Genomic DNA, 26,390 nt, shown 5'->3' on the forward strand with positions numbered 1-26,390 from the left:
AAAAGAGGAGTTCCCGTCGTGGCGCAGTGGTTAACGAATCCGACTAGGAACCATGAGGTTGCGGGTTTGGTCCCTGGCCTCACTCAGTGGGTTAACGATCCGGTGTTGCCGTGAGCTGTGGTGTAGGTTGCAGACGCGGCTTGGATCCCGTGTTGCTGTGGCTCTGGCATAGGCTGGTGGCTACAGCTTCGATTCGACCCCTAGCCTGGGAACCTCCATATGCCGCGGGAGCGGCCCAAAGAAATAGCAAAAAGACAAAAAAAAAAAAAAAAGTAATAGGTATTGAGGATTTGGAGACAGGCTCAGAAATTGCAAGGATTCAACTGTCCTCTATCCTGTACCTGGTTTTAAGCATCCGGATCCTGCTGTTTCAATAGCTCCTCCGAGTTAAGTTTTCAGAGATTGGGTCCCAGTTCCTCTTTAACATCTTCTAAATAAGAAATCAGCAACTGAGGGATAGACACTTCCAACTATTACTGGAGTAGGGAAGGAAGATTGAAAATTTAAGGACACACACCAGACATCTAGTATCCAGAGAGAAAAGTACACACACACACACACACACACACACACACACACACACACCCACCAAGATAATAATTCCTTGGTTCAACGGTCTTCCTTTGAAAAGGACATCACATGTATATGTGAAAAGTCCCTTTATATTGGGTTAGGGTATAAAAAGTGACTTGCCACAAAGGTGACCCAGGACCCAACATTCAAACCTTTCACCTGCAGATTATCAGGGATTATGATCTTTCCTTTCCTGGGTCTCTCTTCTATGCAACTGAGACAGGCTGAGACCTGGGACCTGGGACGCTTGCCACAGAGGGTGCAGTGCTTGAACCTGGACAAACATCTCCTGCAACAAAATACCGGGAGACTCTAAGGGGCTAAAAATAACTGCATGCATACACAGTTTGGACAAATTATGGGCAAGAAGATACGAAAAAACTAAAAACCCAACTAACTGCCAGTTCTGAAGAGCCAAGAGCAAAAGCAGGGTGTTAGAAGCAAAAGCCTCCTGCACACACCATCCAAAGGGTGGGAAGACCCCCTGAGCCACTCCCCTGGCTCAACCTTTAGACCAGCCCCTATCTCACTCCATTTAAGGAACCAGCTCATGCCCCCTCAGCAAGGGAGCAAGCAAGGGAACTTGTTTTCACTTCTCCCTCCTGCAGCAGGGGCTCCTATAAAGTCTTGCCTGAATTGTCCTGCCTGGCCTCTTACCAATTTCCATTGATTAAGAAGGCCAAGTGTGAGTTCCCACTGTGGCACAGTGGGTGAAGAACCTGACTGCAGTGGCACAGCACAGTGAGTTTAAAGCATTGCTGCAGCTCTGGCGTAGGTCTCAGCTGCAGCTCAGATTCGACCCCTGGCCCAGGAACTTCCATATGCTTCCAGGGTAGCCATGAAAAACATAAATAGGCGATCAAGAGCCTCCAACAGTAGCAGAATGTTCAAGAACCCATCACTAGGGTAGCTTCTTGGCCATAGAGTCTAGGGACTTAGATGGTCAAGTTAGATTTACCTTTCAAAAAAAACACAGATACACCTCGATTCTTCTAAAGGCCCTGCTTCCCCCGGTTTCTGGCAGTTGGAGGTAAATGAAACCGTTTGACGAGGGCTTCCAGGCCTTGTCCTCCCTGCGGATAGAGGTTGTGTGATGTGACGGCAAAATGGAAAATAAAAGATTCAGTTTTCAGGTACACCTAGTCAAAAAAGAGAAAACCTGTTACTAATGCAGACCAAACAATTATAAATGAACAGGTAATTTTATTATTTCATAAACCAGTTAATAAGGAAGAGTGAATTATATGAACATATTAGAAAAGACAGATTTTAATATCTTGATTCAACGTGAAATAGTGACACCAACAAAGATAATATAGGGAGTTCCTGGCAGCTCAGTGGGTTGAGGATCTGGTGCAATTACTGCTATGGCTCTGGTCACGGCAGTGGTGCAGCTTCCATCCCTGGCCCGGGAATTTCATATAGTGTGGCACAGCCAAAAATAAAACAAAACAAACTCAAAGATAACATAAACGGCCTAATATAGCATAATGAGAGCATCCCCTACAAAGAGGTTCACATGTCATTAATTCAAAGATTATGTAATAGTCACTGCACAAGAAAAAAGCACCTTGAAATCTTATAGCTCATATTTGAAAGAACTTGTTAAAATCTCCCAAGCTGACAAAATCCCAGAAAGTTATATTATTAATGAGGTGAAAGGAACAGCTGAAAGGAATATTTCCATTCCTTCTCCTTCTTCTTTTCTTTTTCAGGGCCAAACCTGTGGCATACGGAAGATCCCAGGCTAGGGGTCAAATTGGAGCTGCAGCTGCAGGTCTATGCCACGGTCACAGCAACACAGGTTCCAAGCTGCATCAGCTGGTGGCAACACCGGCTCCTTAACCCACTGAGTGAGGCCAGGGATTGAATCCGCATCCTCATGGACACTGTGTTAGGTTCTTAACCCACTGAGTCACAATGGGAACTCCAAGAAACTTTTCCATTAAACTACCAATTAAAAATTATTGTCATGTCAGAAGGTGATCAAAGAGTGTGAAACAAACATGAAGGGGAAAAAATATTATAGCGGCGTGTCTGGCAGTTCATCAGTTAAGGTATTTTATTTTTCTGAATTTTGTGACGTCTGAGGTATATTTCAGCTTTGTGGAATTTGTACCTTGTTGTGATTTATTTTCCCATTCTTTTTTTTTTTTTTTCCAATGGCCACACCCATAGCATATGGATATTCCTGGGCCAGGGAGTGAGTCTGAGCCATCCCTGTGGCTTACATTGCAGCTGTGGCAACACGGCATCCTTGACCCCACTGGCACAGGCCAGGGATCGAACCCAAGCCTCTGTAGCCACCTAAGCCACTGCAGTCGGGTTCTTATCCCACAGTACCACAGTGGGAACTCCTATTTTCTCACTCTTACTAAGTACTTACTTCAATGTCTAATTTTGTTTGGGTAATTTGGAATTTTGTTAAGAAGGTCCCCACATGACATTAGCTTTAGGCCCCACAAAATCTTGCTTTCAATGTGATGTCAGATAAGCTGCCTTCTTGCTGAGCCTAGAAAGTGAAAAGGGTCTGGGGGCGAGTGGCAGGGATGACACTGGGAAAGAAGGTTGAACTACCGAGGGTCTTTGTTTTTCCACGCTCATGGCATATGAAAGTTCCCAGGCTAGGGGTCGAATTGGAGATGTAGCCACCGGCCTACACCACAGCCACATGGGATCTGAGTCGTGTCTGCGACCTGCACCACAGCTCTGGGCAATGCCAGACTCTTAACTCACTGAACAGGGCCAGGGAGCAAACCTGCATCCTCACGGATGCTAGTCAGGTTCATTTCTGCTGAGCCATGATGGGAACTCCCCACAAAGGATCTTAATGCTAAGGGACTCGGGGGGCCTCTCTCCTGCAGAAAGTAGGGAGTCACAGAAGAGTTTTAGGCAAGGGATTACCATGATGGGATCTCCTGTGAGGGCTATAGAACAGGATCTGGGGTCAGGGAGACCTTCAGCAACCCAAGGCCAGAGTCCAGGTGAGGAAGGGGAAGCACAGACTTTCCACTGCTGAGCATCTAGCCATGAACTCACGCAAATTTCAGGAGAGCAAGGATTGCTTCAGAATATTCCCCTTTAAGATGTCTATTTAAATAGCTGCTTGTCTTTTTCTGTCCCCTTTAGTTGTCTCTGTAGAAACAATGTGTTGTATGTTTCTACAGCTGAACAGATGGCTAACATTGTTTTTCAATTGATTTATTCAAGGCAGTTTACTTCATTTTGCTTGTAAGTGATATTACAAAGTTGCTGTAGCTCAAGAATCAGACCACCTTTTGGCATAACACATAGTGAGACGGGCTGGGACCTGGGACCTTTGCTGCAGTGGCTGCAGTGCTTGCAACTAAGCAAACATCTCCTTGAGCCACAACATACAAGGCAACTATAAGGGACTAAAAACAGCTGTGTGCATGCATAGTTGGGGTAAATTATGGATAAGAAAGCACAAAAAAACCCTAAAAACTCAACTGCCACTTCTGAAGAGTCAAGAGCAAAAGCAGGGTACCCTACATGGCCCCAGCACACACCACTCCCAAAGGGGTGGGCAGACCACTTAAGCCACCCCTCTGACCCGACCCCTGGACTAACCCTTACCCTTGTCCCATATAAGGAACCAGCTTGCCCCTGCCCCCCATCCTTGGGGAACAAAGGAAACTGTTGCAGCAGGGACCCAAATGAAGCCTTGCCTGAATTTCTTGTTTTCTTTCTTTCTTTTTTTTTTTAATCTTTTGTCTTTTTAGGGCTGCACCCATGGCATATGGAGGTTCCCGGGCTAGGGGTTGAATCAGAGCTGTGGCTGCCAGCCTATGCCACAGCCAGAGCCACGCAGGATCCAAGCTACGTCTTCAACCTACACCATAGTTCACGGCAATGCCAGAACCTTAACCCACTGAGTGGGGCCAGGGAGCGAACCCACATCCTCATGGATACTAGTCAGGTTCATTAACCACTGAACCATGAAGGGAACTCCCTTGCCTGAATTTTTAACTGGCCTCTTAGCAATCTCTATTGGTTAAAGAAGGCCAAGAACCCGGGTTGGTAACAATAGCAGAAAACTTAAAAAATTCACAGCGTAGCTTGCATAAATCAAACGAAGTCACAATATGCACATGTATCTCACACAATGGACAGCAGTTACTATTCTTACTGGAGTCATTCTGGGCCAACTCTCTATTTTGTAGAATTATGTAGCAGTGTTGATTTGGAATGTCTCTTTGTTCTGAGGTTTTCCCCAAATGGCCACCATTTGTGAGAGAAAAACAAGTCATTGAGTACGTTTCTCAAAGAGAAACGTGATACCAAGAGCCATTTTCCCATCTGTTTACCAAAAAGATTTGCCCTGGCAGAAATAGGCTGCATTAGGGCAGATTGTAAAGTAATGGCCTTAAGAGGATTACCCATTACGCAGCCCTGGCACGCATTAATTTGATTCAATAGCTGAACTAATGTGTGTCTGGCCTTTATTTACCAAGTGCCATAATCTTCAAAGGTTTTGATTAGACATGAGCAAATGAGAAAGAAAAGAAACTCATGCATAGAAATGCTGAAATGGAGTAAAACTGCTGATTCGCAGACCATGTTTTAAATGAAAAGCCCTTCATACAGATTAACCTGTTAAAGTATGAATAGAAGAATTGTTCTTTACAGGAGTTCCTGTCGTGGCTCAGCAGTTAAAGAACCTGACTAGTATCCATGAGGACTGGGGTTCCATCCCTGGCCTCGCTTAGTGGGTTAAGAATCCGGTGTTGCCGTGAGCTATGGTGGAGGTCAGCAGACAGGGCTCAGATCTGGCGTTGCTGTGGCTGTGGTATAGACTGGCAGCTACAGCTCCGATTCGATCCCTTGTCTGGGAACGTCCATATGCCACAGGTGTGGCCCTAAAGAAAGAAAAAAAAAAAAAAAAAAGGAAAAGAAAAGAAATTGTTCTTTACAAATATTTGATTGGAAAATGAACCCATATTTAACAGAACTTGTGAGGTATAGTAATACATTGAAAGATGCTAAATTATATGCCATTTTTACTCTGTGGACAGAAATTTTTCTATGGCCTTGTGGGGGGGAGCTTGAATAGTAATAAACACATTCTATTTTAAGTACATAGTTTTCTACTTTAAGTCCTTGCTCCCCCCAAATATAGTAGATTCTCGTGGGACATTGTCTAAGCTGACACTGGGCGAGCTTGAGGGACACCCATGGCTGCCCAAGCTGAGCCCCTCCCGTCTAAGATCTCAAAGCCATGTCAGGGGCAGAGGCGGCCGGCCAAAGGGATGAGATCAAACTGTTTACACAGGAGGAGGACAACGAGTACAAAATCTCTCTCCCTCTTCTGTCTGTACAGAGTGTCCTCCACGAGGATCATTTAATCAAACACACCTTTATATGCCAGGGGTTACTTTAAGTTACAAGCAGAGTCTTAATTCTGCAACCGGAATGTCCACTTCAATATTTTCATGAACATTTCCATGCCCGTTTCAAAGATGGGTCTTCACGCCTCTCGAGGGACCAAGGCCACTACAGGCTTCCGTGGAGGGTTTTTCCTTCCCCCCACTTCTCCCCTCTTAGACTCCTGTGGGCAGTTTCTGGCCTCTCTGAGATTGGAGGGAGGAAAAGGCAACAGAGAGGAGTGGAAGTGTTTGCACTTGGCCAACACTATCCTCACGTGGCTTTGTGCTCCCTGGACTTGACGAGTGTTTACAGCTGACCTTTGAAAGCTGAACTTTCTTTTTCTTTTTCTTTTTTTTTTTTCTTCTTCAAATGAACAGGTTTTATTTTATGACTTGTGCTTCTTGGGTAAGAAAACTTTGCTTACTGTAAAATTTTAGCCTAAATTTCCTTCTTAAAGCTTTAGTTATTTATTCATTTGCCTATGCCCAAGGCATGTGGAAGTTCCTAGGCCAGGGATCAAACCCACTCCACAGCAGCAGCAGACCCAAGCCACTGCCGGGACCCCGTTGGAGTCTTAACCCGCTGTGCCGCAAGGGAACTTCGAAGCTTTATTATTTTACATTTCATACTTAAAATGGTACCTCCTCTCAATTTCATTTTTCCATCTTCTATGAAATCACAACATTTAATTGACAAAGCACTTACTGGAAAGAACAGCCTTTCTCCCATTATATTGCATTATTGCCTTTGCCAAAAGTGAGTGAATGATGCATGGGTGTTTCTGGAACCTTTATTCTGTTCCTCTGGTCAATTTATCTTTGTGCCCATACCACATTTGGGCTTTGTAACAACTCTTGATATCTGGCGCTACAGGTTCTCTAGTTCTTTTCTAGAAGATAGCTTTGACAATTGGTCTTCAGCATTTTTATATGACATTGAGAATTTTGAATAAAAAAAGTTGCTAGGATTTTGAGTGAGATTACATCAAATATGTGACTTAATCTGGGGAAAACAGATACTTTTTTAAGATTGTCCCGGAGTCCAGGAACAGGATATCTACCTCTCACTGTTCTATAATTTTTTTTCTGGATACAATTCTTGAAAACATAGAGTTAGGCACTTAAGGATTTCTGATACTACTGTAAGTGGGGTTGCTTTAAAAATTTTCATTTTCTGTATTCATTGCTGGTATATTAAAAACCAAGTTTTGCATAGCAACCTTATATGCAGGGATTCTGCTAAATCTACTCAATTCCAATTATCTGCATATTCCCGAGGATTTTCTACATACAACATCATGTTATCTGAAAATTAAAATTTTACTTTTTTCTAATCCATAAGCCTTTTCATTCTTTTTTCCTCCTTACTTTCCTGGCTAGGTCCTTCTGCACAAAACGATTGAATTAAAAACGAGTGACCACAGATACCCTTGTCTAGTTTTTTGATCTTGGGAGAAATTTTCAATATTTCACCATCTGATATGCTGTTTGTTGTAGTTTAAGATATTCGTTACCCCAAAAAAGGAAGTTCCTTTCTATCCACAGTTTGCTAAGAACACGAATGAATCCTGCATACTAGATTACTTTTCTTCAGTGTGATGGATTACGGTGATTGGTTTTTTATTATTGAAATACCCTCACATTCCTGGAGTAAGACCCATTTGATCACTGTTTTTTACTTTTTTTTCCCCAGAACCAAAACCCATCTGTTTTGCTGGCTCAGGATCTGGTCATGTGACCACTATAAACGGGTTACTGGTGATTAGAATGAAATTATCATGATTGGTTTAGATTACTCAGAATTTACCCTCTGTGTCTAAAGCTGACCTTTTTTTTTTTTTTTTTTTTTTTTGTCTTTTCCAGGGCCGATCCCAGGGCATATGGAGGTTCCCAGACTAGGGGTCTAATCAGAGCTACAGCTGCCGGCCTACACCACAGCCATAGCCACACGGGATCTGAGCTGCGTCTGTGACCTACACCACAGCTCACAGCAATGCCGGATCCTTAACCCACTGAGCAAGGCCAGGGATCGAACCCACAACCTCATGGTTCCTTGTCGGATTTGTTAACCACTAAGCCACAACAGGAACTCCAAAGCTGACCTTTCTTAAGGTGGATCCTCTGAGAGGTTTCACTGACTAGGCCCCCATGCTGGAGGCAGTGCTCCTTTGACTGGCTTCTTCCTTTTTTTAAACAATTAATTTTTTTAATAAATAGAAAATGCATATAGAACAAAGTAAAACATATAAAAGGGCATAAGTAAGGAATAAGTTTCTCTTCCATTTCTGTTTCCAGCCACTCAGTTCCATTTCTCAGGGAACAATTGTTTTAGGTCCCTTTTTTTTCCATAAATTTTCTATTCACATACAAGTATAAACATTTAACAATTGATCTATCACCTATCATCTGTTTGTTTTTTAAAATTACTCAATGAATTTTATTACATTTATAGTTGTACAATCATCCCAACCCCAGTTTTATAGCATTTCTATCCCAAACCCTCAGTGCATCCCCCCACCCCCCAGCCAGTCTCATTTGAAAACCGTAAGTTTTTCAAAGTCTGTGAGTCAGCATCTGTTCTGCAAAGAAGTCCAATCTGTCCTTTTTTTAGATTCCACATGTAAGTGATAGCATTTGATGTTGATGTCTCATTGTCTGACTGACTTCACTTAGCATGATAATTTCTAGGTCTATCCATGTTGCTAAAAATGCTGGTATTTCTTTCCTTTTAATGGCTGAGTAATATTCCATTGTGTATATGTGCCACTTCTTCTTTATCCACTCCTCTGTCGGTGGACATTTAGGTTGTTTTCATGTCTTGGCTATTGCAAATAGTGCTGCAATGAACATTGGAGTACATGTGTCTTTGCGAGGCATGGTTTTCTCTGGATAGATGCCCAGGAGTGGGATTGCTGGGTCAAATGGTAGTTCTATTTTTTAGAACTGAGGAATCTCCATACTGCTTTCCACAGGGGTTGCACCAATTTACAATCCCACCAACAGTGTCATAGGGTTCCCTTTTCTCCATATCCCCTCCAGCACTTAATGTTTATAGACTTTTTGATGATGGCCATTCTGGCTGGTGTAAGGTGGTACCTCAGAGTGGTTTTGATTTGCATTCCTCTAATACTGAGTGATGTTGAACATCTTTTCATGTGTTTTTGGCCATCTGTATGTCTTCTTTGGAGAATTGTCTGTTTAAATCTTCTGTTGACTGGCTTGTTCCTATCTGTAACTCCTCCCACCCCCAACTAGCATCTTCCTATAGGGCATCACAGAATCCCCCCAGAAGGTTGTCCTTTTGAGCAAGAGTCTTGTTAATCCTGGCCAACATTCTGCAACCATTTCTGAGAAGTTGTGGGCTTTGCCTTGCTTTTTGGAAAGAATACAGTTATTTTCCAAACACAGACTCAACTCTGCTCCATGGCTGCTTTGGCTTTCTTAGTTATGAATCAGATGCTGGTTCCCCAGACCCCCCAAGAGCAGACAACAGGTATTTGAACCCATCAGATGCACTGGCTCCCTGAACAAGGTCAAATGGAGATAAGAGAGCAACCACAGATAAAGAGTCTGGCGGAACTGGCCAGGTGAAACACCAAGCCTAATTTGCAATGAGCAATCATTCAACCTTGAATTTCCTGTAACCCACAGGCTAGAGCCAAAAACTTGATTAACTTCAAGTTAAAAACGGCTAACAAGAATCTGTCATAGGTGATACAGTGTGTTTCATATGGCAACACACAAAGAGCCACCTAAGCTCTTATTGTCCCATCAGTGGTGCTTTAGTCATTTGGTGACCGCTAGATGTCCCCATTGTAAAGTATTTTTTGGTTCTGCAATTATAAAGCAAAGTTGCTTTAAAAATACTCTCATTGACCAATATTCTTATTGAGTTTTAAAGCATCCCTGTACCTTAGTGGATTCGGGGCTCACTTTATCATATTTATACACCTATAAGTCATCTTTAGTTATCTTTAAGTGGCAAAAACATGTTAAATCAAAAGGTACATTATGGGAGTTCCCCTCATAGCTCAAAGATTAACAAATCTGACTAGCATCCATGAGGACACAGGTTTGATCCCTGGTCTTGCTCAGTGGGTTAAGGATCCAGTGTTGCTGTGAGCTAGCTGTGGTGTAGGTTGCAGACGCAGCTCAGATCCTATGTTGACGTGGCTGTGCAGTAGCCTGGTGGCTATAGCTCCAATTTGACCTCTAGCCTGGGAAACTCCATATGCTGTGGGTGTGGCCCTAAAAAGCAAAAAACCAAAAAAACAAAAAAACCCAAAATCAAAACAAAACAAAAAAGTACATTATGTTCTATACCTCACTTGTGGATTTTCACATGTTTATATGTTCAATCCATCACAGTCAACTTTCCTTTTAGTGCTCCTCGGTACCTTTTTTTTTGTCTTTTTAGGGCCACACTTGCAGCATATGGAGGTTCCCAGGGTAGGGTTCCAATCAGAGCTGTAGCCACTGGCCTACGCCAGAGCCACAGCAACTCCAGATCTGAGCCACATATGCAACCTACCACTCACAGTGTGGTTTTTTGGGTTTTTTGTTTTTGTTTTTTTAAAGATCATTGGAGTTAACTGGTGGTTCAATGGGTTAAGGAACTGGCGTTGTTACGGCTGAGGCTCAAGTTCAATCCTTGGCCCTGGAACTTCCTCATGTCACAGGAAGTGAGGCCAAAAAATAAAATAAAAATAATTTAAAAAATCATTGGAGCTTTGTTATTACAAACATAATCTGGTAGTATGTGCGCATGTGATTTTCTTAGAATGAAGTACGTCACAGTGAAAATATCAATTTGGCAATGGTTTTAGTTAGAGGCAAGTAATTAAAATTTTAGAAAATTAAAATTCAGAAGAAACAAATAAAAAGGCTTAATAGATATGTTATCTCTAGTGTTAAAGGAACTGGGAAAATTCTCAAATCCCTTTTACAAGCCTTGTGAAGTGTTTCAACTTTAACGAAAAAGAGTGTCTTGTTTATTGCTGTTTATAACAGGTGGTGACCCCAGTGGTCACCAGAAGATTTAAGGATTGATTTTTTTTTAGTTCTTCTTTGTTCATTTCTTCTTCCCTTTTTTTTTTTTTTTTTTTTTTTGATTTGATGGTTTTCTTTTGCATTAGGCTCAAGTCTCCTTCTCTTTAGTGTTTGAATCCATTGCATGCTTTTGATTTGTGGTTACCCTGGTTTTCTAGTATGTTAACCAGTAATGACATCTACTTGTTTAAGACAGATAGCCGCGAGGAGCTCAGGCCGCGGGGCCAGGAAGCAGGAGCCCGGGTCCCTGAGGCAGAGCAGCCGCCGTGGCCAAGTACCTGGCCCGCATCATTGTGATGTGTGTGCAGGTGGTGGGCAGGGCCTTCGCCCCCGGGCCCTGCGCCAGGAGTTTGTGGCCAGCAGGGCAGCAGCTGATGCCTGGGGACGTGCCCGCCCCCAGTCTGCAGCTGTCTCCAACCTCTCCGGCCTCAGCCTTCAGGAGGCACAGCCGATTCTCAACATCTCCAAGCTGAGCCCCCAGGAGATTCAGAAGCTACAACCGCCTCTGCAACCCGGGGACCGCACACCCTGTCATCGCGTCCCCTCCTCTGCAGAACTACGAACACCTCTTCAAAGTGAACAACAAATCCGTGGGTGGCTCCTTCTACCTGCAGTCAAAGGTGGCCCCTGCGAAGGAGCGCCTTGATGAAGAAGTCAGGATCCAGGCCCAGGAGGACAGAGAGCGCCAGCAGATGCCCCAAACATGACCACGCGGCTCCTCCGGCCCCACCCCACCTGCCACCTCTAATTTATAGCCCGGTAATACATGTCTTCTCTGCAAAGATTAAAAAGAAAAAAAAAAAAGACTGATAGCCACATAAGTTCAAACACATTCTAAAATATCTACATTTTTTTACTTCCTTCCCCGACATTTTGTGATTTTTGACTCCCATTTCCATCCTCATGTTTATCCTTTTGGTACTAATTGCAGTTATCATCGCTTTTACAAAAATTTTTTGATTTTTAAAAAAATCTCTGTATTGGCTTATTTAAGTGATCTTCAATTCTTTTATATATTTGTCTTTCCTATTGTGATTTCCCCTTTCCTATAGATTCTTTTCAAGTGCACAAGGAACATTCTCTAGGAGAGACCAATCCTTGAACCACAAAATAAGCCTCAACAAATTTAAGAGGATAGAAATCATTTCAAGCACCTTTTCTCTCCACAGTGGTATGAAACTAGAAATCAACCACAGAAAGGAAAAAGGGAAAAAATGAACACAGGGGAACTAAACAACACGCTATTAAAAAAAAAAAAAGAAAACAAAACAAACCAATGGGTCAACAATCAAATCAAAGAGGAAATCAGAACATACTTCTTGACAAATGACAATGAAAAAACACATTTACAAAGTCTATGGGATGCAGCAAAATCAGTTCTAAGAGGGAAATCCATTGCAATACATGCCTTCCTCAAGAAACAATACAAATCTCAAATAAACAACCTAACCTACCATCTAAAAAAATTAGAAAAAGAACAAACAAAACCCAAACTCAGTAGAAGAAAGGAAATAATAAAGAGCAGAGAAGAAACAAACAGAACAGAAATTAAAAACAGAAAAAAAAATCAATAAAACCAAGAGTTGGTTTTTTAAAAAGATAAACAAGAGAAGAGGACAAGATGGCGGAGGAGTAGGGGGACACGCTCGCCCTCTCCCACAAACACAACAAAAAAAGCACATCTACAGAATAAATGACTCGCACAGAACAGCAACTAATCGCTGGCAGAGGAACCTAAACTCCAATAATGGCAAGAAGTTCGTGACATTACTGGGCAGAACGGGAGAAAAGAGGAGAGTGAGAGAAGGTGAATCCGAGCGGGACGGGCAGTCCCGGAAGGGAACTGCGGAGGAGAAAGGGATCCCGCACCCTGGAAAGTCACCTACATGGGGGAAAGATCAAATGAACCGGAGGAATCTCCAGATGCAGAGAAGAGTGTAGCAGTAAGTTGGAGTATGGAAAAGCCGATCAAGAACCGAACGGACCATCTGAACTATGGGCACAGTCACCAAAAATTGAGACGCACCGAGACCTCGGCTCCAGAGGTTAGTCTGCGAGATCGGGCTGGGGGGGCGGGGCAGAGCGGAAACTGCTTGGGAGGTCTAGAAACCATTTGATGGGGCAGAGACTGCCTGGGAGACTAGAAAGCAAAGCTGTCACAGAGGAAGGGAGCAATACTCTAGGAGTGGGGAAGTGGAAAGCCACATCAGAGGGAACCTGGGAGAAGAGCCTGGTCTGTGCCAGTGCTGGGGAGGGGAGAGAAGAAGGGGTAGGTCCCCATAGAATACCCCCCACGCCACAGCAAGCTTACAGGCCCGCTAGCTAGCTGAAAGCTGTGCTTCCCAGTGCATCCCTTCCCCCCACCCCCACCACCCCCTCCGCTCTCGCTGAACCTGGGGCTGCCTGCCATCCAGGAGGGCTGGCCTCAACAATTGCCTGAAGCCTACCACCGCAGGGGCTGTCCCTGCACAGGCCTGCTTGCCCTTTGGAGGGGCTACACTTCCGCAGAGCAGCACCAAACACCACCAGCTCCCGAGAAAAGGCCTGCAGCCCAGAAAAGCTAGAAGAAGCCTAGCCAGGCTGTGAATAGATCTGCCTAATTCTCGGACAGTTTTTCTGAGTCGGGCTGCCCCAGGGAGGAGCCTCTTGGATTTCCAGCGGCCCTGCTACCCGCCCAAGCCCCTAGGGGGTGCCCTAGTGGATCAGCTGCATAGGACTGCCAGCTCCAGGCAGGACCCCCTGCAGCCCAGAAAAGCTGCAACAAGCCTGGCCGAGTCGGGAAAAGATCTCAGACAGTTTTTCTGAGTCAGGCTGCCCCGGGGAGGAGCCTCTTGGGGTTCCAGTGGCCCTGCTACCCTCCCAAGCCCCCAGGGGGTGCCCCACTCCCACGGAATAGCTGCTCAGCACCACCAGCCCCCTGGAAGAGCCCCTGCAGCCCAGAAAAGCTGCAACAAGCTTGGCCAGACTGTGAAAAGACCCGCCTACATTCTCAGGCTGTCCTTCTGAGTTGGGCTGCCCTAGGGAAGAGCCTCTTAGGTTCTCAGTGACCCAGATAGCTGCTCCAGCCCCCAGGGGGTGCTGCACTCCTGAGGAACAGCTGCCCAACACCGCCAACCCCCTGCAAGAACCCCACAGCCTAAAAACACCAGAGCAAGCTCTGCATGACCAAGTGAAATCTGCTACCATCGTGGTGTGGACCTCTCAGTCCTGTCTGCCCTCAGGAAGTCCTCCTTTGCTTCAAAGAAACACTGTTAGCCCCATCAACACTCCAGAAAAGCCACACTGCCTCAAAAAAGATTGACCAACAACACCAGCCCTCAGGAAATATTCCATGGCAGTGACAAGGCAAACACTGCCCGATCACGGAGAGTCCAACTCCCTCAGGAGAAAGAAAACAACAAGCAAGATGAAGAAGCTGAGAAACCACCCCCAGTCAAACCAACAGGAGAACTCACCTAAAACAGTCAACAATGAAACAGATCTCTGCAGTCTGACAGACCTGGAGTTCAAAAGAGAAATAGTGAAAATACTGAAGGAATTAAGAGAAGATATGAACAGTAATGCAGATACCCTCAGAAAGGAACTAGAACATATAAGGAGGAGCCAAGAAAAACTAGAACATTCATTTGCAGAGGTGCAAACTGAACTAAGGGCAGTAAAAACCAGAATGAATAATGCAGAAGAACAAATCAGTGATAAAAAGATAAACAAAATTGATAAGCCTCTAGCCAGGCTCATCAAGGAGGAAAGAGAGAGGACCCAAATAATTAAATAAGAAATGGAAGAGGAGAAATAAGAACCAATACCACAGGAATAAAAAAATAATAAGAATACTATGAGCAGTTATATGCCAACAAATTGGACATGTTTCTAGAAATGTACAGCCTGCCAAAATTGAGTCAAGAAGAAACAGATAATTTGAACAGACCAATCACTAGATGTCAATGAGAATCTGTAATTTAAAAAACTCCCTGCAAACAAAAGTCCAGGACCAGATGGCTTCACTGGTGAATTCCACCAAACACACAAAAAACTTATACCTTTCATTCTCAAACTATTTCAAAAGATTGAAGATGAGGAGACACTTCAAAATTCATTCTATAAAGCCACCATCAGGTTGATACCAGACAAAGACACTACCAAAAAAAAAAAAATTACATGCCTGTATCTTTGATGACTATAGATGCAAAAATCCTCAGCAAAATGTTAAGAAACAGAGGAGTTCCTTTCATGGTCAGTGGCTAATGAACCCAGCTAGGATCCATGAGGTTGTGGGTTCATCACTGGCCTCACTCAGTGCATTAAGGATCCAGCATTGCCGTGAACTGTGGTATAGGTTGCAGATGCTGCTCAGATCCTGAGTTGCTGTGGCTGTGGTGTAGGCCAGTGGCTACAGCTCCAATTCAATCCCTAGCCTGGGAACTTCCATATGCTGTGGTGCGGCCATTAAAAAAAAAATTAAGAAACAGAATTTAACAATACATAAAAAGGAGCGTGCACCATGATCGAGTGGGATTCATTTCAGAGTCACAGGGGTGGTTCAATATATACAAATTAATCAATGTGATATACCACATCAACAACAACAAAAGTCACAGCATTTTATAAAATTCAACATCCATCTATGATAAAAATTCTCTCTAAAGTACCCATAGAGGGAACATATCTCAACATAATAAACAACAAAGTCAGTCAACATAATACTCAATGGTGAAAAGCTGAAAGCCTTTCCACCAAATTCAGGAAGAGAACAAGAATGCCCATTTTCATCACTTCTATTCAACGTAGTATTTAAAGTCCTAGCCACAGCAATCAGAAAAGAAAAAGAAATAAAAGGTATCCAATTGGAATGGAAGAGATAAAACTGTAACTATTTGCAGATGACATGATACTCTATGTAGAGAACCCCAAAGACTCCACACAAAAACTATGAAACTACTAAATGAATTGAACAATGTAGTAGGATACAAGATTAATATACAGAAATCTGTTGCATTTCTTTAACAACAAAGTATCAGAAAGAGAAAGTTTAAAAATATATCATTAATTTATATTAATCCCTTTTAAAATTATATTAAAAATACCTAGGAATAAACTTAACCAAGGAAGTGAAAGACCTATAGGCTGAAAACTATAAAACATTGATAAAGGAAATAAAAGATACTTAAAAGAAATGGAAAGATATCCTATGCTCTTGAATTGGAAGAGTTAATATTGTTAAAATGGCCATACTGCCCAACACAATCTATAGATTTAAAGCAATCCTTATCAAAATACCTATGACATTTTTCACAGAATTAGAACCCATTAACACTAAAATTTATATGGAACCAAAAATGACCCATAATTGTCCAAGCAATCCTATGGAAAAAGAACAATGCTGGATGCATAACCCTTCTAGATTTCAGACAATACTACAAAGCTACAGTAGTCAAAACTGTATGATATTGACACAAAAACAGACCTATAGATCAATGGAACAGAATAGAGACAATTAACCCACACATCTGTGGTCAATACACAAGGAGGCAAGAATATACAATCAAGAAATAGTCTCTTCAGCAAGTGGTGTTGGGAAAGCTAGACAGCTACACATAAGACAATGAAATTAGAACACACGGGAGTTCCCATCATGGCTCAGTGGTTAATGAATCCGACTAGGAAACATGAGGTTGTGGGTTTGATCCCTGTCCTCACTCACAGGGCTAAGGATCTGGCATTGTTGCCATGAGCTGTGGTGTAGGTCACAGACACGGCTTGAATCCTGCATTGCTCTGGTTGTGGAATAGGACGGCAGCTGTAGCTCCAATTAGACCCCTAGCCTGGGAACCTCCATATGCCAAGGATGAGGCCCTAGAAAAGATTAAAAAAAAAAAAAAGACAAAAAAAAATTAGAACACTCCATCATACCTCATACAAAGATAAACTCAAAATAATTTCAAAACCTCAGACTTCCCTGGTGGCCTCCAGCTTAACTACACAGCATTGTCACTGCTATGGTTGTCAGTTCCATCCCTGGCTTTAGAACTTCTACGGGCCACAAGCATGGACATAAAATGCATGCAGTGTTTCCCTTGTGGGGCAGTGGGTTAAGGATCCAACATTGTCACTGCAGCAACTCAGGTTGCTGCTGTGGTGTGGGTTAAATACCTGGCCTGGGAACTTCCACATGCCACAGGAGTGGCAAAAAAAAAAAAAAATGGTTTTTGTATAGTCCATTTTTTCCTTATTTTCTGTCATTGCTTTATTTTGAATCATAAGAAGGAAAGTTTTCCTTATTGCCAGGATATAAAGGAATCCACTCAAGCTTTCTTCTATTTTTTTCCCCTTATGCATAGCAATCTGATCCATTTGAAGTTTATTCTAGTATTATCTTTTTCCATGAGCCTAATTAGTCATGGCAACATTGCTTGCTAAAAGTCTACCCTGGGATGGAGGTGGATGAAGGTGGTCCCAAACTAAAAACTTCCAGTTATGAGATAAATAAGTATTCGAGATGTAACACACAACATGACTAATATAATTAGCACTTCTGTATGTTATATACAAAAGTTGTTAAGAGGAAATCCTATGCATTGTGTTTCATCATAAGGAAACAATTTTTCTTTTCCTTTTTTTTTTTAAGGGCCACACACACAGCAAATGGAAGTTCCCAGTCTAGGGGTCAAATCAGAGCTGCAGCTGCCAGCCTATGCCACAGCCACAGCAACACAGGATCCTTGACTCACTGAGCAAGGCCAGGGATCAGAGCAGCATTCTCATGGTTACTTGTCAGGTTCATTTCTGCTGTGCCACAACGGGAACTCCAACCTTTCTATGTCTTTAATTTTGTATCTATATGAGATGATGGATGTTCACTTGTTGCGGTCATCATTTCATGAAACATGTTAAGTTCTTATTTTATAGGAAATTTCCATGTGCACTTGATTAATATATCTGGATTTGTATAATGACCTTTCTATTTAGTCATTCGTATGTTCTTTGGCTGAGGCTTGATTAATTCAACTGAACAGACTGAATTCCTTAAACAATTAATCCCATTTATAAACAGGAAGGCACATCCCATGATGTGCAGGAATTTTTAAGCTGGTTTTAGCTTGCAGGCATTTGGATAGGCAAACTTTCAACGCCTCCCTCTCAAGCCCTGTTATTTTGGGGATGGTCATCTCAAAGCATAACTTATTTGGGGCATGGTTATTACCAGGGAGTCTCATTTAACTCTTTTTTTTTTTTCTTTTGTCTTTTTGCCATTTTTGGGGCAGTTCCCTTGGCATATGGAGATTCCCAGGCTAGGGGTCGAATCGGAGCTATAGCCACCGGCCTACACCACAGCCGCAGCAACTCAGGATCCAAGCTGCGTCTGTGACCTACACTACAGCTCACGGCAACGCCGGATCCTTAACCCACTGAGCAAGGCCAGGGATCAAACCCACAACCTCATGGTTCCTAGTTGGATTCGTTAACCACTGCGCCACGACGGGAACTCCTCACTTAACTCTTATTCCTCAAAGTATTTATTTTGAACAAGGCTGCAATTTTTCAAGGCTTTCCATTTAATACCATTATGATTTAACCCATACAGTTTAAAAAACTTTCTTTAAAGATTAAACAAAGATTTTTGTTTTATATTCTCTATATCCGTGAAATTAATGAATAATTCCCTTATGGTCTAAAACATGATCATGAGTATCTGTTATTAATAATGATTATTTAGATTTTCTATATCTTTATTTTTGTTTACTTGATGTATCATTTTCTGGGTTAAAATATTCCCTGATGGTGGGTATTGAGTTTTAGTTTTATAAGATGGAAAGAGTTCTGGAGATGGAGGGTGATAATGGTTAACCAACATTTTGACTGTATTTAATACCACTAAACTGTATGCTTAAAAATGGCTCAGATGGGAAATGTTATGTTATTTGTATTTTACCACAATAAAGAAGAAAATAAGCCACTAGGATTATTTCTGTTTACTCAAATCTTGCAACCAGGACTTGAGTGGGGAAAAGCAGTTGGAGAAGGAAGAGTACAGTATGACACCACTGGTATAAAGTTTTTTTTGTTTTTGTTTGTGTATTTTGTTTTTTTTCCTAGGGCCACACCTGTGGCATATGGAAGTTCCCAAGCTAGGGAATTGGAGCTGCATCTCCCAGCCTACACCACAGCCATGGCAACGCAAGATCCAAGCATCATCTACAAATTACACCACAGCTCATGGCATCACCAGACCCTTAACCCACTGAGCAAGGCCAGGATCGAACCCACATCGTCATGGATGCTAGTCAGGTTTGTTACCGCTGAGCCACAACAGGAACTATAAAGTTTTAATTCATGCCAATCATTTAAAAAAAAATTTTTTTTGCATGCCCACTGCATGCCTAAGTTCCCCAGCCAGGGATTGAACCCACACCGCAGCAGCCAACTGAGCCACAGCAGTGAAAACATGGGTCCTTAACCCACTGAGCCACCAGGGAACTCCCTTTGCTATATATTTTTCAAGAAGCCATGTGTATGCAGCCAGAAGCTTAACATATACATGGGACAAAGAAAAGGAAAAAAAAAAAATTCAAGCCCAAGGTAATTCCAATTTCACTCCTGGTGCACCAGTACTTTCCAGAGAATCATCTTCCCTCACAGATGGGCTCCCAAAAGGCTCTAGAACCAGCGAGCCCTTTCAGTCCACAGATGAGGGGTTGCTGCTCCTCTTTCCACAGGGCTGGGGTCATGTGACTCACCTGTGGCCCGAGGTCAGGCCTGTGCTCCAGCGGAGGAAAGTATCAAAGGAGGAAATTATTTAAGCACAGGAGGACCTCCAAACTCTTGGCCTCAGCAGCTAAAAGAACAGTGGGCATGGACTCCAGGCTGCGAGAGAGACTCCCGGTAGGCGAGCTCTGCCCTAGGGTCTGGAAGGGCAGCCCCGCTCTGGCTCCCTGTGCACTCGTCATGCTGTGTCCATCACGGTGCTGGGCAAGGGACACGCCGAAACCAAGCTACAGCCCACAGGCCTACCAACTGGTCTTCCTTGGCCCACAGGACCATGGAATTACTTAAAATCAGGCACTTCACCTACATCTCCAGGTTCCAGGCTTTTCTTAAAAAAAGCATGAAGCTCTGGCGGAGTTCCTAGACAGTGGCTCTCAGGGGTCACCACAGAGCCCCAGCAGCAGTTTCCTCCCTCCATGGTCAGCAACAGAAGGGGCTTCCCTCCCCCTATTTGTATCCTCTTCCTTCCTCTATCAACTGAACACAACACACCACACAAGAGGCTGTTTTTCCCCCAGGGCCTCCTTTATGGATGTCATAAGTTGAGCCCAAAGCATGGCCACTTTTGGGGGGATTCTATGCTTATACGTGCCCCTGTCCAAAAATTAAAACAAAACAAAACAAAACCCCACTCTCTAGGGAGTTCCCCTGTGGCTCTGTGGTAATGAGCCCCACTAGTGTCCACGAGGATGCAGGTTTGATACCTGGCCTCACTCAGTGGGTTAAGGACCTAGCGATGCTGTGGGCTGTGGTGTAGGCTACAGATGAGGCTCAGATCCCACATTGCTGCAGCTCCGATTAGACCCCTAGCCTGGGAACTTCCATATACCGTGTGTGCAGCCCTAAAAAAGAAAAAGAAAAAAAAAAAAGAATTTCATTAAAAATAATAATAACAACACTTGCTAATACCACACACAAAAGTAATATCAAAATGGATTAGAGAGCTAAATATAAAACTGGATACTATAAAACTTAGAGTAAAACATAGGCAGAACACACTCTGACACAAATTGCAGCAATATCTTCTCAGATCTACCTCCTAGAATAATGAAAATAAAAATAAAAATTAAAAAAATGGAATGTAATTAAACTTAAGAGTTTTTGCACAGTAAAGGAAACCATTAACAAAATGAAAAGACAACCCACAGAGTTGGAGAAAATATTTGCAAATGAAGCAACCAACAGGGGATTACTCTCCAAAGTATACAAACAAATCATATAGCTCAATATCAAAGAAACAAACAACCCCATTGAAAAATGGGCAGAAGATCTAATAGACATTTCTCCAAAGAAGATATACACGTGGCCAAAAACACATGAAAAGATGCTCACATTGCTATTTATTAGAGAAATGCAAATCAAAACTGCTATAAGGTACCACCTCACACCAGGCAGAATGGCCAGCATCAAAAAGTCTACAAACAATAAATGTTGGTGAGGGTGCAGAGAAAAGGGAACCCTGTTACACTGTTGATGAGAAAGTAAACTGGTACAATCACTATGGAAAACAGTATGGAGGTTCCTCCAAAAAACTAAATATAGAATTAGCACAGGATCCAGCAATCCCACTCCTGGCCATCTATCTGGAGAAAACCATAATTCAAAAAGATATATGTACCCCAGTGTTCACTGTAGCACTAAGAACAGCCAAGACATGGAAGAAACCTAAATGTCCATCAACAGATGAATGGATAAAGAAGACATGGTACATATATATATGGAATATTACTCAGCCATCAAAAAGAATGAAATAAGGCCATTTGTAGCAACAGGGGTGGACACAGAGATTATCATACTAAGTGAAGGTAGCAAAAGACAAACAGTATATGATATCATTTATATGTGGAATCTTAAAAAAAAAGGTTACAGATGAACTTACTTGCAGAACAGAAACAGACTCACCGACTTTAAAAATAAACTTATGGTTGCCAAAGGGGACACGTGGGGGCAGGCAGAGATGGACCGTGGGTGTGGGATTGGGATGTGCACACTGGGGCATATGGAATGGTTCGCCAATAGGGACCTGCTGTATAGCACAGGAAACTCTACCTAATATTCTGTGATAATCTAAATGGGAAAAGAATGTGAAAAAGAATGGAAGTGTGTGCATATATAACAGAATCATTTTGTTATACAGCAGGAATTATCACAATATTGTAAATCAACTATACTTCAAACAATGAAAAATGATAGTAAAAAATTGAAATAAAAGAATAAAACGTATACATGTGTATAATTGAGTCACTGGGCTATTGTGTGTGTGTTGGGGGTGCTTCCTTAGTACCCGAGGGCACTAGGTAAGTGAAGATTCCAAACTAATTCACTTGCTTCCAGCCAGCCTCCCAGGGCCTGGTTCCGAGGTCCAGATTCTGGACATACCTAGCTGGGCCCTGGGCTCTGGGAGGCAAAGTTCCTGGTTCCCCAACACATTTGGGGACCACCTCTAACCTGCAGGCAGCAGAGAGCAACCAACCCATTGGCTGCAGGTTCTGCCAACACAGGGTTCTCTGCAGGCCCTAATCCTAAGCTCTGCAACTCCTGCCAGTGCCAGGAGGTGATCAGAGAGGTCTGGTGAGTTCTGGACACCCAGCATCTAAAAAGCATCTCTATCAGCCTCCCCTCCAGAGGCTGGCCTTAGCCTCATCCTGCCCTCTCAAACCACAGTCTCCTTGGCAGACTTCTCCTTCATGCCCTGCGCCAACTTAGCTTCTCCAGCCCATAGAGAATCCTAGGAAGCCAGCATGAACCCTAGGCTTTCATCAAGAGGTCTCCAAAGTGGCCTGTGGCCTCTCTGCCAGGGATTCTGCCCAGGCTCCTTGACACTTGCCAGGCAGCTCCCTGGCCCTCGCTGCGATGTGCATGATCGGCCACCAGACGGCGCCATGTCTCTCGCAAATATCCTGGGACACCATGCCAAGCTTTCTGCAGCTCCCAACCCCAAGGTGCGCATTTGTGGCTGCATCTTCCCCTGCTGCAGGGAGACAAGTCTGAGCCATGAGCATTTGGGAGGCCACCTGTGAGGGGACATAAGCCATTCCCTGGGGCTCCTCTGGGCATGGGGCGGATCTAAAAGGGCCAATCTGCAATTTTCCCAGCCACCAGCCACCTTCTGGCCTCATAAGATTTGGGGTCTCTGCAGCTCCAGTTCCAGAGGTCTAGTTTAGAGATATGTGACCAGAACCTCCTCCTTCCATCCTTACTTAAGCACATTGTCAGCTTTGGCTGCACTTTGGAATCACCTGGGGAGCTTTTAAAATATCTTGGTGCCCAGTATTTATGGAATTTCCACTCACTTTCACTGATTTTTTTTTTAACGTTTTATTGAAGTATAGTTGATTTGCAATGTAGTGATAATTTCTGCTCTACAACAAAGTGACTCAGTTATATATAAACACATACCCATTCTTTTTTGGATTCTTTTCCCATATAGATTATCAAGAATATTGAGTAAAGCTCCCCGTGCTATACAGCAGATTCCCAATGGCCAATATACCCCGCTTTCCATGTACTTCACTTTCACTGCTTAAAGCAAGGCACAGGGCCATATCTAATTTCAACATGCCTGGGAGAAACGTAAATCTTTGGGAGACAACACAAATAATTTAGGCTTTGCAGAAGGAGCAACAAAATTGAAGATATTATGTAGATACTAATACAGTACTAGAGGAAACACATTTCCGCATTTTCTTATAAAGTTCAAAATAGAATATTGAGAGTGGTTTAGAAAAAATAGTCTATTTTTTTTTTTTAGAGGGGGTATACCTGTGGCACATGGAAGTTCCTGGACCAGGGATTGAACCCCCGCCACAGCAGCAACCCAAGCTGCTGCAGTGAGAACACCGTACCCTTAACCTGCTGCACCACAAGAGAATTCCCAAAAAAACCGAAGGTCTATAAATGAGAAGAATGGTCTGCTTTGAGGGAAGACTAATGTTTTCGGGTGCTCACAACGATAGTTCCGCAATAGATGAGCATCCTAACGTCTAAGCCCCACCCAGACTCACAGGTATTGCACCATCGGCACTGTCTCCCCTCATCCTGAGTTTATTGGAGCACTCAATGAGATGCGACCCACCAGCCACACAGACAGGGTTCACAAAAAGGGGAGTTGGACTCAATAGTGGGCAAGGGTCATTTCATCACTGCTCCTTAGCAGCAGGTGGGGAAGAATTTACAATGCTGTTGTTCTTTAAAGAGTGATGGAAACTGTGTCTGAGGCGGCTAAGGAATCTGGAATGGATTTGAAAATTCAGCAGAAGTCACTTGACTCACTGGCAAAATGGTCTTGGATAACAGATTCACCTTAGACTCTCTGTTAGCAAACTAAGGCAAGAGTACCTGTCTTAGCTAACACCTCCTGCCGTTTTTACATTAATACTAATGGGATTATTGAACAGTGTTGGCAAGACTCTAGAAAAGACCAACTGGCTTCATCACCAAAGTCAGGCTGAGCAGGCAAATGATATTTGAAAAGGAATCCAACAGCTCCTCCCAAAGATAACCTTGTTCCTTCCCTTTCCAGGTCCTTTAGCAGCTAGTAATTGTTCTTTTTGGCCCTTGTCTGTTGAACCTTTTGGTTAAGTTTGTGCCTTCTGGGCTCCAGTGGTGTCAAATGAGGCTCATAACAGTGCAAGGATTTTAACTCATTGCAGCGGGAGGTTGACCCAGGTCCCTCCAGGTCCTTGGAACAGTCCCAGAGAAACTCCTACAGGTCTAGGGTAGGCTAGGGATCTGCAGCCCCTCTCCAGCAGGAAGAGCTTTCAGAAGAAGAGACTTTTGGCGCCTTCACCCTTAAAAATAAGGGTTTGTAGAATCCCTCAGTGGGGAAGGAGAAATGCTGTGACCTGGCACCCTTCACTGGAGTGCTTGCACCTGGACAAGCCATTCCTCCAGCAACAGGATACAAAGTGACTATCAGGGCCGAAAAATAGCTGCAGGCTTGCCCAGGTGGGGCGATGATGGACAGTAAGGGACAAAAAGGCCGCAACTCAACTGCCATTTCTGTGGGGCCCAGAGTGAACGCGGGTACTGCCCAGGAGCCCTGCACACAGCGCCACCTAGAGGGTGGGCTGACCAGCTAAGCGACACCTCCTGCTCCATCCACAGACCCACCCCTGTTGTTAGGCCATTTAAGGAACCAGCCCGCCCTCTGGGAGCGGGCAAGGGTTCTTGTTTCTTGTTCTCCCTTCTTTGTGCTGCAGTGCGAGCCCCAATAAAGCTTTGATTGAATTTCTCATCAGGCCTCATCAATTTCAGTGGATTAAAGGGTCTAAGGACCCACGTCGGTAACAATTCCACCCTAATTTCCATTTGATCCCTGATTTCAGTATAGTCTAGAAAAAATCTTAAAAAATAGCTGTGAAAACTCCATGTCTTTGTGTGTCGTTCAGGTGAAATGATGACTCATTTGGGTTGACATTAGCAGGATGGCAGAATAGGAGGTGCCAGCCCTCCCAACCCCACAGACAGACCTATTTTAACAACCACTCACAGACAATAATACCTTTGTGGGAGGGAGTCCGGAAGTACACACGAGAGGTTCTAGCACCCAGATGGAGCGAAATGACAAAAGAACAGTTTCACTTGACCTGCATCTCTTCTCTCCTGAAGGAGCGGAGCACTGGCATCTCTGGGAGCTTGTGAGAGGGCAGAATTTCAGGCCCCTCCCCAGACCTGTTAAATCAGAGCCTGCTGCTAAACATGATCCCCAGGTGATGTGGATACACAGTATAAGCACTGTGCCAGCAGACCTGTGGGAATCCGTAAATAATGCATTGCACCGTTCTTTGTGTTACTTACAAGTTATATAGGAGTTCCCACTGTGGTGCAGTGGGTTAAGAATCCAACTGCAGCGGCTCCCGTCACTGCAGAAGCACGGGTTCGATCTACGGCTCAGTGCAATGGGTTAAAGGATCAGTGTTGCTGCAGCTGCGGCGGCATCGGACACAGCTGCAGCTTGGATTCAATCGCTGGCCTGGGAATTTCCATGTGCCCTGGGTGCAGCCATTAAAAAAAAATTGTATAAATGGTGTCACACTGTGGGTCATTCCACAAGTGGCTTTTTTTCATCTTAACAATTTGTTTTTGAGATCCAAAGATGCTAAAATCCATCTAGGACATTCCCTCTTGTTGAAGAAAATTCACCTTTCCTTTGCTGATCATGAAATCTGTTATTAAATCAGATAGCAGCTTGGATTAGTGTGATCAGGTAGACAGGGAGATGCCCAAAGAGTCTTAACGCCCTCTCCTTATCACAAAACACACTTATTTCTTTCCTGGGAGCATCACAGCCACGGGAGGAATGTACTTCCCAAAGAAAAAGAGTAACTGGAGTTCCCGTCGTGGCGCAGTGGTTAACGAATCCGACTAGGAACCATGAGGTTGCGGGTTCGGTCCCTGCCCTTGCTCAGTGGGTTAACGATCCGGCGTTGCCGTGAGCTGTGGTGTAGGTTGCAGATGCGGCTCGGATCCCGCGTTGCTGTGGCTCTGGCGTAGGCTGGTGTCACAGCTCCGATTAGACCCCTAGCCTGGGAACCTCCATATGCCGCAGGAGCGGCCCAACAAATGGCAGAAGACAAAAAAAAAAAAAAAAAAGAGTAACTGCGTGTGGCTTTAAGA

The 26,390-nt window shown here is 43.7% G+C and overlaps 1 long non-coding RNA gene across 1 annotated transcript; it reads right to left on the reverse strand.

Annotated features, from left to right (window-relative positions):
* LOC110256075 lies at nt 263-26,211 on the reverse strand. Its single transcript, XR_002337314.1, has 3 exons — nt 25,276-26,211; nt 1,532-1,712; nt 263-862 (listed from the first exon to the last, which is right to left on the reverse strand). It is a non-coding gene; the product is annotated as an uncharacterized LOC110256075 (long non-coding RNA).

The sequence above is a fragment of the Sus scrofa genome, chromosome 1, assembly GCF_000003025.6.
Source record: "Sus scrofa isolate TJ Tabasco breed Duroc chromosome 1, Sscrofa11.1, whole genome shotgun sequence".
Taxonomy (NCBI): domain Eukaryota; kingdom Metazoa; phylum Chordata; class Mammalia; order Artiodactyla; family Suidae; genus Sus; species Sus scrofa.